Source organism: Schistocerca nitens, chromosome 5 (genome assembly GCF_023898315.1).
Source record: "Schistocerca nitens isolate TAMUIC-IGC-003100 chromosome 5, iqSchNite1.1, whole genome shotgun sequence".
NCBI classification, from domain to species: Eukaryota; Metazoa; Arthropoda; class Insecta; order Orthoptera; family Acrididae; genus Schistocerca; species Schistocerca nitens.
In genome coordinates, this window is record NC_064618.1 from 806,033,621 (window position 1) to 806,046,497 (window position 12,877).

The window sequence follows — 12,877 nt, forward strand, 5'->3', positions numbered from 1 at the left end:
CTGAACCCTCAACCAGAAAACCTAGCGCTGCTGGGCACGGCACTGGAATCGGTAATCCCTGCCAGTACCTCCCAGAGCTTCAGTGACTCTCTTCCTGCTTGTCTCGTGCTGCAAAATGTGGTTATTCAGGCTTTTGAAATGTGATCACATTAAAGTGAGTGGAGAGTGTGTAAGTAATAACTAAAGTTACACATTATATGAACATTAGTACTCTAGTTCAGAGATGCTCCTACACCACCACATGTCTCCCGGGTGCGAGCACTGCATTGGCTGCCCTAGATGATGAGGAAGTTAGGTTTATTACCTAACGCTGCCTTAGTAGGCGATGTTTCTTAATTTGAAAAAAGGCGGGTTGCACCCTGATTAGGGGTCAACGTTAAAATTAAGGTCTCGCTTTAACTGGATGGGTAAGTTAATTCAAAGGTGGAAAGCAGACAACAGCGTACCACCGCTAATGGGACCTGTCCTAGCAAAGCACTGTAGTGTTCAGACCAACCTTCACGTAGATAACAGCTTTACTTTAGTGTTTCAAAATGTATTAATTTTATGTTTGAATTTATCCAAAACATATTTTGTAGAATGTTCATTCATTATCGCACGTACAGCAACAGAACACGTAATTAGCTTAGCGGTGGATGGTGCGCTCAGTCTTCGGGGCCCTCTTGAAGCCGGCGGCCTGGTACGGTGCACCCTTTACATGCTAGGTAGGGCTGCTGCTGCTTCCGCGCCTAGTATTAGATTCCACAGATCTTCTGAGTGTGTGACAGAGTAATGGTCATGATGGTGATCAGTTATAAACAGCCCACCAATTAGGGTCTCATTTGCTTTCTTTACTATGAGTTCTGATGTTTTATCTGTAATTACAATGTTGCTGTCATCAGCAAAAATAATTTTTTCTCCACGTCTAACATTATCTGGTCCTAACATGCTGCCCAGAATCGGTATGCCAATCAGGCAAAATCGTCATGAGCACTGAGGCAATCAATATTTCCACTGACGCACAAGGTCGACGATAATCGTTTGGTAAAATATCGTGTTCTCCTGCGAGTAGTAGTTCTTAACTGCCTGCTACACATCCTCGACCGAGAGGAATCGTCGACCCTTCAATGCAATTTTTAAGGTACCGAAGACATGAAAATCGTATGGGAAGAGATCAGGTCTGTATGACGGGAGTGCTCGAGTGTCTTCCACTTGAGTTGTCATCCGTAAAGGATCAGGCCGGCTTCCCAGATCGACGGACCTCTTACGTCGAATCGCGACCAGCATGGAACTTAGGGGCGCCATTCCACAACGCTGGTTTTCGACAGACATGCTGCCCCATACACATTCTTCATTCGCCAATGAGCGTCTAACGATGTTTGTCCTTCGGCAGTCAAGAAAAGAACAGCGTCACGTTGGTCTTATTTGGAAGCATTTGGTATTAACGTCATTATAGTTCACGTTTCCGCATTTACCGCACGACCGTCGGTAAGACACGAATGCCAACTAACCCGTGGCGTACATGTCGATGCTTATATACCCGTATCGGAATCGTGCTACATAGTGTATACGCTACAGCAACGCACTAAAACGTGAACTTTTTGACCGCTCCTTATACTTGGGATCTGTTAAATGTTTCAAAAAGAACTGCTTTATTTGAAGCTGCTATACCTCTACCCATAGCCGGTCGTTTTGACCGAGCGGTTCCAGGCGCTTCAGTCTGGAACCGCGCGACCGCTACGGACGCAGGTTCGAATCCTGCCTCGGGCATGGATGTGTGTGATGTCCTTAGGTTAGTTAGGTTTAAGTAGTTCTAAGTTCTAGGGGACTGATGACCTCAGATGTTAAGTCCAATACTGTTCAGAACCATTTGATTTGACCGCTACCCTTCATACTCTGTTCTTCTGGTTTGATTGGAACCAGTTATCAACAGTTTCGTTCCTGATGATTCTAGCTTTTTTAGTAGGTTTTTCATAGATCAAAAAATACACCTGTTGAACACACAACCTTGTCTAGTACGTCGAGGAACACTTTTGTAAATGGCTGATCAATCACTACTGCAGGTGATTATTTGATGTGATGGTGTATACATAGTCAAATCTGATCAACATAAAATGGTACAGTTATAGAAATGCAAATCCAAAAATGTCAATTTTCACGTATATAAACTTCTTATGCTGTACTAAGGTTCCGATTTATTACTTGGTAAACCAACACAACTGAAGTAGGAAATATCTTTGTCGCCTGTCCTAAACTCCTTAGGACTGGTAGTACGATATGACCGAGACACGAGCAAAATAGAAAAATTCAGTCATAAAAAAAATGGTTCAAATGGCTCTGAGCACTACGGGTCTTAACTTCTGAGGTCATCAGCCCCCTAGAACTTAGAACTACTTAAACCTAACTAACCTAAGGACATCACACACATCCATGCCCGAGGCAGGATTCGAACCTGCGACCGTAGCAGTCGCGCGATTCCAGACTGTAGCGCCTATAACCGCTCGGTCACATTGGCCGGCCAGTCATAAAAACACTACCATTAAAATTAAGATGCCAAATGCGTTTTGGTGGGAAGTTCTTAGGTAAATTCTCATGTATCAAGAATAAGATATAAACAAACAGAAAGAAGTATCAGAAAGACAAGTACTCAACGAAATACCCCATACATTGAAATTTTGCTCCAACAGAATAAATCGATCATCATTTAATGCATGAAAATCATTCTTGTTCCTTCATTTCCCTCCTAACGATTCGCTTAAATAAATGCAGTAAATAAAATGAACATGTATTGACAAATGAATATTTATGTCAGACAAGGACTTGAACCAGAACTTTTTATTCTCTGGAAGGAAATTGACGGAGATCCGAAATGTGAAATGATTTGGGTGAAGGTCACGGTTAAAGCAGGCTCAGACATGGTAATTGGATGTCTTTATAGGCCCCCCTGGCTCAGCAACTGTTGTGGCTGAGCACCTGAAGGATAATTTGGAAAATATTTCGAGTAGATTTCCCCACCATGTTATAGTTCTGGGTGGAGATTTCAATTTGCCGGATATAGACTGGGAGACTCAAACGTTCATAACGGGTGGCAGGGACAAAGAATCCAGTGAAATTTTTTTAAGTGCTTTATCTGAAAACTATCTTGAGCAGTTAATCAGAGAACCGACTCGTGGCGATAACATATTAGACCTTCTGGTGACAAACAGACTCGAACTATTGGAAACAGTTAACGCAGAACAGGGAATCAGCGATCATAAAGCGGTTACGGCATCGATGATTTCAACCGTAAATAGAAATATTAAAAAAAGTAGGAAGATTTTTCTGTTTAGCCAAAGTGACTGGACAAAGTTCAAAACCATCGTACAATATGCGTTAGATGAGTATGTGCCAAGCAAGATCGTAAGAGATGGAAAAGAGCCACCCTGGTACAACAACCGAGTTAGAAAACTGCTGCGGAAGCAAAGGGAACTTCACAGCAAACATAAACATAGCCAAAGCATTGCAGACAAACAAAAATTACGCGAAGCGAAATGTAGTGTGAGGAGGGCTATGCGAGAGGCGTTCAATGAATTCGAAAGTAAAGTTCTATGTACTGACTTGGCAGAAAATCCTAAGAAATTTTGGTCTTACGTCAAAGCGGTAGGTGAATCAAAACAAAATGTCCAGACACTCTGTGACCAAAATGGTACTGAAACAGAGGATGACAGACTAAAGGCCGAAATACTAAATGTATTTTTCCAAAGCTGTTTCACAGAGGAAGACTGCACTGTAGTTCCTTCTCTTGATAATCGCACAGATGACAAAATGGTAGATATCGAAATAGACGACAGAGGGATAGAGAAACAATTAAAATCGCTCAAAAGACGAAAGGCCGCTGGACCTGATGGGATACCAGTTCGATTTTACACAGAGTACGCGAAGGAACTTGCCCCCCTTCTTGCAGCGATGTACCGTAGGTCTCTAGAAGAGCGTAGCGTTCCAAAAGATTGGAAAAGGGCACAGGTCATCCCCGTTTTCAAGAAGGAACGTCGAACAGATGTGCAGAACTATAGACCTATATCTCTAACGTCGATCAGTTGTAGAATTTTGGAACACGTATTGTGTTCGAGTATAATGACTTTTCTGGAGACTAGAAATCTACTCTGCAGGAATCAGCATGGGTTTCGAAAAAGACGGTCGTGTGAAACCCAGCTCGCGCTATTCGTCCACGAGACTCAGAGGGCCATAGACACGGGTTCACAGGTAGATGCCGTTTCTGGACTTCCGCAAGGCGTTCGATACAGTTCCCCACAGTCGTTTAATGAACAAAGTAAGATCATATGGACTATCAGGCCAATTGTGTGATTGGAATGAAGAGTTCCTAGATAAGAGAACGCAGCATGTCATTCTCAATGGAGAGAAGTCTTCCGAAGTAAGAGTGATTTCAGGTGTGCCACAGGAGAGTGTCATGGGACCGTTGCTGTTCACAATATACATAAATGACCAAGTGGATGATATCGGAAGTTCACTGAGGCTTTTTGCAGATGATGCTGTGGTGTATCGAGAGGTTGTAACAATGGAAAATTGTACTGAAATGCAGGAGGATCTGCAGCGAATTGACGCATGGTGCAGGGAATGGCAATTGAATCTCAATGTAGACAAGTGTAATGTGCTGCGAATACATAGAAAGATAGATCCCTTATCATTTAGCTACAAAATAGCAGGTCAGCAACTGGAAGCAGTTAATTCCATAAATTATCTGGGAGTACGCATTAGGAGTGATTTAAAATGGAATTATCATATAAAGTTGATCGTCGGTAAAGCAGATGCCAGACTGAGATTCATTGGAAGAATCCTAAGGAAATGCAATCCGAAAACAAAGGAAGTAGGTTACAGTACGCTTGTTCGCCCACTGCTTGAATACTGCTCAGCGGTGTGGGATCCGTACCAGATAGGGTTGATAGAAGAGATAGAGAAGATCCAACGGAGAGCAGCGCGCTTCGTTACAGGATCATTTAGTAATCGCGAAAGCGTTACGGAGATGATAGATAAACTCCAGTGGAATACTCTGCAGGAGAGACGCTCAGTAGATCGGTACGGGCTTTTGTTAAAGTTTCGAGAACATACCTTCACCGAAGAGTCCAGCAGTATATTGCTCCCTCCTACGTATATCTCACGAAGAGAGCATGAGGATAAAATCAGAGAGATTAGAGCCCACACAGAAGCATACAGACAATCCTTCTTTCCACGAACAATACGAGCCTGGAACAGAAGGGAGAACCGATAGAGGTACTCAGGGTACCCTCCGCCACACACCGTCAGGTGGCTTGCGGAGTATGGATGTAGATGTAGCCTTAGCCAATAATTTTTTTTTTTTTTTTTTTAGGCACTGTCCTTTCATAAGGAATTCATATACTAACCGGCATTAAGTATCTCAGTAACGTTAACATACTACTTTCTGCGATCTTATTATGCAGCGGTGTGGGATCCGTACCAGATAGGGTTGATAGAAGAGATAGAGAAGATCCAACGGAGAGCAGCGCGCTTCGTTACAGGATCATTTAGTAATCGCGAAAGCGTTACGGAGATGATAGATAAACTCCAGTGGAATACTCTGCAGGAGAGACGCTCAGTAGCTCGGTACGGGCTTTTGTTAAAGTTTCGAGAACATACCTTCACCGAAGAGTCCAGCAGTATATTGCTCCCTCCTACGTATATCTCACGAAGAGAGCATGAGGATAAAATCAGAGAGATTAGAGCCCACACAGAAGCATACAGACAATCCTTCTTTCCACGAACAATACGAGCCTGGAACAGAAGGGAGAACCGATAGAGGTACTCAGGGTACCCTCCGCTACACACCGTCAGGTGGCTTGCGGAGTATGGATGTAGATGTAGCCTTAGCCAATAATTTTTTTTTTTAGGCACTGTCCTTTCATAAGGAATTCATATACTAACCGGCATTAAGTATCTCAGTAACGTTAACATACTACTTTCTGCGATCTTATTATGCAGCAGTGGCTATTTCTGTTTAACACAAGGAGTACTAATTTTCTCGTTGGCTTGGGGTGCTAAAAGGGGCGTAGTTCATGTTGCTTATCTTGTTCTGGTCTGTAACATTTTATTAGGGCTTAAATATGTACCACAGTGTGTCATATCTCAATGAGGAGCTTGGAACTTTTAGCTCAGGATAGGAGCATATAGAAGATCTATGGCTCAAGTTTAAAAAGAACAGTTGACCATGCACTGGATAGATATTTACCCAGTAGAACAGTGAGGTGGAAAAGATCTTCCATGGCTAGGAGTCACTGTGAAGAAACTTTTGAAGAAACACAGACTGCTGTATAATGGGTATAACAAAAAGCGTAGGGCAATAGACAGAGAAAAGCTGAATCAAATGCGTATGGTAGTGAAGAGAGCAATGCGTGAAGCCTTCAATGACTATCGAAAGATCTTTCACAAAATCCCAAGAAATTCTGGTCGAGTCAAGGCTTTTGGTGGCACTAAAGTTAGCATTCACTCATGGCCAAGGAAGGAACTGAAATTGAGAGTAGTAAAGCAAAAGCAGCATTGCTTAACTCCATTTTAAAATGTTCCGTTATAAACAAAAAACCCAGTAGTACTGAAAAGATGAGTGAAACACATATCAGTGTCAGTGACGTTGGGAAACAACTGAAATCGTTAAAATTGAACAAAACTCCAGGGCTCGATGAAATCCGTTGACATTCTATACCCAATTTATGACCGAGTTAACCCTTCTGTTAACTGCAATCTCTCGTAGATCCCTCGAGCAAAACACCGTGCCAAGTTGCTGGAAGAAAGCGCAAGACACACCTGTCTACAAGGAAACAAGTAGAAGTGATGCACAAAACTACCGTCCAGTATGCTTGACATCGATTTGTTGTAGAGTCTTACAATATATTCTGAGCTCAAACATAATAGATATCTCGAACAGACGTGAATGGAATGTGAAAAAGCCCTAATAAATGGTACAGTGGGGCCGCACCCTCTGCCATGCACTTCACAGTGGTTTGAGAGTACAGATGTAGATGCAAATGTGTAACAGCACCTCGATGTTATTCAATCTGTACACCAAACAGCGAAAGAAACCAAGATGAAAATGGACAGGGAAATTTGGCCGACGACAATGTAATTCTATCAGAAACGGCGAAGAACTTGCAAGAATAGTTGAATGGAATGGAATGAATCGTGTCTCGTAAACGAGGTAATAAGATGAAAATCAAGAAAAATTAAACAAGTGTAAAGGCGACGCTGATAGATTAGGAAAGGAGACACAAAAATGTAGACGAGTTTTGTTACTTAGGCTGCAAAATAAGTGATGACCATTAACAACATATACACTGAAGCACCGAAGAAATTGGTACAGCCATGCGTATTCAAATACGGAGATTTGTAAACAGGCAGGATACGACGCTGCGGTCGGCAATGCCTAAATAAGACAAGTGTCTGGCGCAGTTTTTAGATCGGTTACTGCTGCTAGAAAGGCATGTTATCAAGATTTGAGTGGATCTGAACGTGGGGCATAGTCAGCGCACGACCGATGGGACATAGCATCTCCGAAGCAGCGACGAAGTGGCAATTTTCCCGTACGACCATTTCACGAGTGTACCGTAAATATCAGGAATCCGGTAAAACATCAAATCTCCGACATCCCTACGACCGGAAAAAGAGCCTGCAAAAACGGGACCAACGACGACTGAAGAGATTCGTTCAACGTGACAGAAGTGGTACCCTTCCGCAAATTGCTGCAGATTTCAATGCCGAGCCATCAACAAGTGTCGGCGTGCGAACCACTCAACTAAACACCATCGATATGGGCTGTCGGAGCCGTTGTGACTGCACGACGAAACGCCTGGGCCCGTCAGCATCGACATTGGACTGTTCATGACTGGAAAGATATTGCCTGGTCGGATGAGTCTCGTTTCAAATTGTATCGAGTGGTTGGAAGTGTACCAGTATGGAGACAATCTCATGAATCCATGGACCCTGCATGTCAGCAGAGGACTATTGAAGATGGTTGAAGTTCTGTAATTGTATTGGGCGTGTGCAGTTTGCATGAAATGGGTCCCCTTATACGTCTAGATACGACTCTGACAGGTGACATGTACGTAAGCATCCTGCCTGATCAACTGCATCCGTTCATGTCCACTGTGCATTTGGATGGACTTGGGCAATTCCAGAAGGACAATGCGACACCCCACACGTCCAGAGATGCTACAGGGTGACTCCAGGAACACTCTTCTGAATTTAAACACTTTCGCTTTTCATGAAACTCCCCAAACATGAACATTACTGAACACATCTGGGATACCTTGCAACGTGTTGTTCAGAAGAGATTTCCATCCCCCTCGTTCTCTTACGGATTTATGGACATCCCTGCAGGATTCACGGTATCAGTTTTTTTATTTTACACACTACCTCAGACATTAGTGGAGTCCATGCCACGTCGTGTTGCGGCACTTCTGCGTGATCGCTGGGGCCCTACACGATATTAGGCAGGTGTGCCAGTTTCTTTGGCTCTTCACTGTATGTCCCAGGCGAGGGTTGGATCGGACGCCGCAGCGCTTTTTTGGGGGCCTAAACAGTTACCTCAGTCTCCGATTCAAGGTGTAAAATGACGTTTTGCACACGCGCTAACCTGCCTGAGGTGACACGTCCCATCGAGCCATACATTAAGTATAGGAATAGCAGAAACAATGAAAAAACAATAATAGCAACAACAGAAAAACAGCAAAATTTTTATTTCTTTGTGAAGGATGGAATACGAGAGAGAATTTACAGGCAGGTACATTCAGATTGTCGATTCCGGCAATAAAGCATATGGGAGGGGCAGGGAACGAGGAACACAAGGAAATAGTAAAACACAAATAATGAAGGCAGTAAGAAGAAAATAATATGACGTGACTGACGGAAAAGGAAAGCGTAAATAGATTTTACAACTGAGTCTTTTACGGAGAGAAATTATGATAATGACAAAAACAAATGCCTCAAATGTTTCTTAAATTCAGTGGGGTATATAATAGAGTGAACAGCGCAGGCTAATTGCATACAGAGTACTTAATAATTGTCGCCAATATGCTTTACGCTCGGCTTTTAGGTCTTTCTTCCTCTTGTGCACTGTAAAGTACCTAGATGCAGCACGGTAAAACTTGCAATTGCTCTACACGGCAATGAAAGAAAGAAGCCAGAAAACTTCGCAACTACATGTGATAAACTTGTGTACGCCTCGTATTGACAAAAATTGTAGGCCACAGAAAACACGATCAATCTATCTGGTTTCACGAAGAGTAAATTCAGCTATCACCTTATCGAATCATACAAAAATAAAATCAGGTTATACTGAATCCTTTATTCGCTTGCTAGGAGAGAATTCTTTTGCAAAGAATGAAATATTAACCTAGAAAACAGAAACAGCTACTCATCGTATTATTATTACCATTATTATTGTATTTTTTATTAATATCACATGACGCAAGGAAAAAATCTGATGAAAGAAATTTCCGCTATTTGACTGTTCATTATTCATTTATTTTACACAAAAATGATTTCACTTTAAGGCCATTCTCAAGTCCACCTTGAAATGTTTAAATATATCTGACCCGTGTGTGACATGCCATTGTCGCAAAAACATGTTTCTGGTCCTATAGGTCAGTTATATTACAGGTCTATAAGACCACAAGTGTGTTTTTCCGACGATGACACGTAACAGGAAGGACAACATATGAAATATGACAAGACATGTCATCGAATGTGATTTCTGAACGTATTTCCAAATAAAAATTTCACTAAAACAAAATCTCTGTTGATCTAAACATGCATTGACATAGAGGTCATTTTTCGGGGAAAAATACTGGGTAGAAATAGATACACTTTTCTAACTGCAAAGTAATGGATACAACATCGACATTTTATTTCAACAAAGGCTGCTTTTGTTTTTACCTAATATTTTTTTAAACAGTACGTATGTAGTCAATAAGTAAACGAAATAAGATTACTGTTCACTGGACAAAGATAGGATTGCAATCGGATTGCTGATGTCAGGGAAACGCATTTACTATCAATATCTAAAGTTAATTTGCTGTCTAATATTTATTTTAAAAAACCACATTCTTCTCCAGTTTCGTGCAGATTTACTGTACACAAAGATTGCCGTACTGAGGGATTGAGAGAAACCTTCTCAAAAGCATCAACAATGATAACGAAGGGTGATATAATAACTGCAACTGCCTATCTGGCTGATGGAAATGAAAACTACGCCTTCACCAACTGTGAAGTATACAAGCGATTTGTGGTTAATTAATCGCGTAGAATTTAGACAGTTGATTTCATGTGATCTATTCTACAGCATACTAATAATTAAAACAATCATATTTGCCTTACATTGTTATATTCGGGCAGCGAAGCAACGTTGTATCCCGAAACGCGAAACAGTTTCAAAGTGAAAATCTGCCGTTACATGCGTCAGCAATAAAATCGAAACAATGAGGAATATTTCAAAATATCGATGCTCTGTTTCGATCCCTTTGTATGTTCAGTTGCAAATCTTCACGAATATCTTTGACTCGGGCAATCACATTATTAGTACAAGGCTCAAATTAAAAGTTAATGTTATTGACTTAACATTTTATAACTATTTACACCACAACAGAGTAGCTTTGCTTTTTTGATGTAGTAACTATAGGATTCAAAAACACTGAAGGCAGAAAGCACAAGAGTTTTAATTCCCGAGGACTTTATAGAGAGATCTTATACTGTCAAGGACAGGACAAGTAACTCGCTATGGCTGCTCCAAAGGAACCATCAGTGCTTTAGCCCAGACAATTCTAAGTAAAGAACCGCCAAACCACAGTCCCGATGGCCAGTATAGGGGTTCCTTATGAATCCAGTGCCGTAACCACCTCACTAGTAAAAATATCAAGTAGGCTGAAATAATAAAATTACTACAGGCTAATCCATGTCATTACTACTTCCATCAATATACAAATAATTCGTACAATGATACGTCCAACAATAACATCACAGCCGACAATCTTCCTCGCTTTGAATCTTGTACTGACAGACCTTTTATTCTGTTTGGCCGAGCGCCGTTTTGAAGGAGACAAACACGCTTTCAAATATTCCAAAACATTGGGAAACGGTAAAATTGATTCTTGCTCTGTTCCCGGTCGTCAGATGAAAAGAACTTGAAATAAAGACCGCAATTTTGGAATGGTGTGCTGCCTTGCTATATCAACACCCTCCACAGGAACTTGCTTAAGTGTTTCAGCGCATTAACGCGGGACTCTTAAAGTAGGTCACGACTATAAGATTCCCGAGCCTCGTGTGCCGTGAAAAAACGCCGACGATACTGCAGTTATAGGTGAACTTATTTATTTCAACTTAGTACCACTACCACCTTCTACAGAGTAAGCATAAAATAATTATGCATTCCTGACACAATCAGACTGGTTGACCAACCCAAGCCGAAGTTTTGTTAACTGCCGAATATCACTTCATTTGGGTTATGTTAGTGTCAAACGCAGGCTCGAGGCAGAAATTTGACTATAACCGAAACACAAATTAATTAACGTTGCCCCACTGTGCAAATCGGCAAATTTGACACTTCCCAACTACATATATTTACATAATACACTGAAACTGAAATTTGGAAGCACATAAACAAACGTAACAAGAGAACATGTGATTGCGTACTGTGTAGGCCTACATTATCGAATAAAAACAAACTCCTATACTACAGTAATAAACATCTTAATCAGATAAAATTTTAATTGATAACATTTATTTGAAATGGACATGCGTTTGTTAAAGTAAATAATACACACATACATTTTGTGTTGTTATTGTGATTTCTCTGTCGTATCGTAACAATTTTCAAAACCGACATACGGTTGTTTTACGTGAAATTTTTTTAGATAAGGCAAATACTAGAAATTGTAATATTTGTAACGCTTTCAGGAACGTTTTATGTCTTATATTAACAAAACAAACTGTCAGTTTTCTAGATACACAACTCGTGAGAAACGCAATAAGAAGTAAATACGACAGGTATGTTTACATCACGTGCTACTACATCCGCGTATATCATCAAAAACAATCACACAGCTTTCATTACTGACAAACAATATGAGGAACGAAAAGACCACCTTGCCAAAATAAATAATACGCGTTGAAGCAACGAAGTAGATCACAGCGTATGCGTAACACAAACAAACCGTCACGGTTGAAATAAGGTCATTGGCCAAGCTTTTAATAACTAAAACCACAAGTTCTGCTCTAAACATAACTTTCACCGGACTTAAACTATACCGCATTTATGTAAATAAGTTTATTTATTAAGATCAGAAGAAGTCAAAACGATTCGGAAGCCGCCACGCCTCTTGCTGTCATGAAAACAGTCTCACCTTCTCAGTCTTGAGAGTTGTACTCGAGTGGGTTTTCGCCTTCAGTCTTGTATTGCAGTCTTCTGTTGAGGCACATGAGGCCGTGACGTGTGCAAATTACACGTCACAAGTCTTCAAAGGTTTATCAGCATCACATACACAAACAACACTTGCATTTCAAACTGCATTTTCTCAGTCTTCATTCAGTCCACTAAATATAGATCTCCGCCATTTTCGTGGTAGGAGCTTACCGACATCTGGCAGCAGCGCGCTCAACTACGCGGACAGTTCGCCCGAAGCCCGCTGCATTTCCTCCGTCGGTAAGCGCGCCACACTTGGGATGTTACGGAAGGTGAGTAACATTACCAGCTCTCCGTTAATTAAGACAGTTGCTTCCTCAAGCGTCTCGAGCTCATTTTACTGTTGTTTCCTGTCAATTATTAGGTGCATGTAGTTCAGAAGTTTAACACATACTGGAGTCATTTGGCGAAAAATAAAATAAAATTGATAATGGCATT

General features: G+C 41.3%; 1 protein-coding gene across 3 annotated transcripts in view; it reads right to left on the reverse strand.

The window, feature by feature from the left end:
* LOC126259219 (uncharacterized) overlaps positions 1–12,590 on the reverse strand; it is a 1,236,031-nt gene extending 1,223,441 nt beyond the window's left edge. For all 3 annotated transcript variants that reach the window (XM_049955827.1, XM_049955824.1, XM_049955826.1), the window contains exon 1: positions 12,381–12,590. The gene's annotated coding sequence lies outside the window, so the exon portion shown is untranslated. The remainder of the gene's footprint in view (positions 1–12,380) is intronic.
* Between the last annotated feature and the right edge of the window lie 287 nt (positions 12,591–12,877).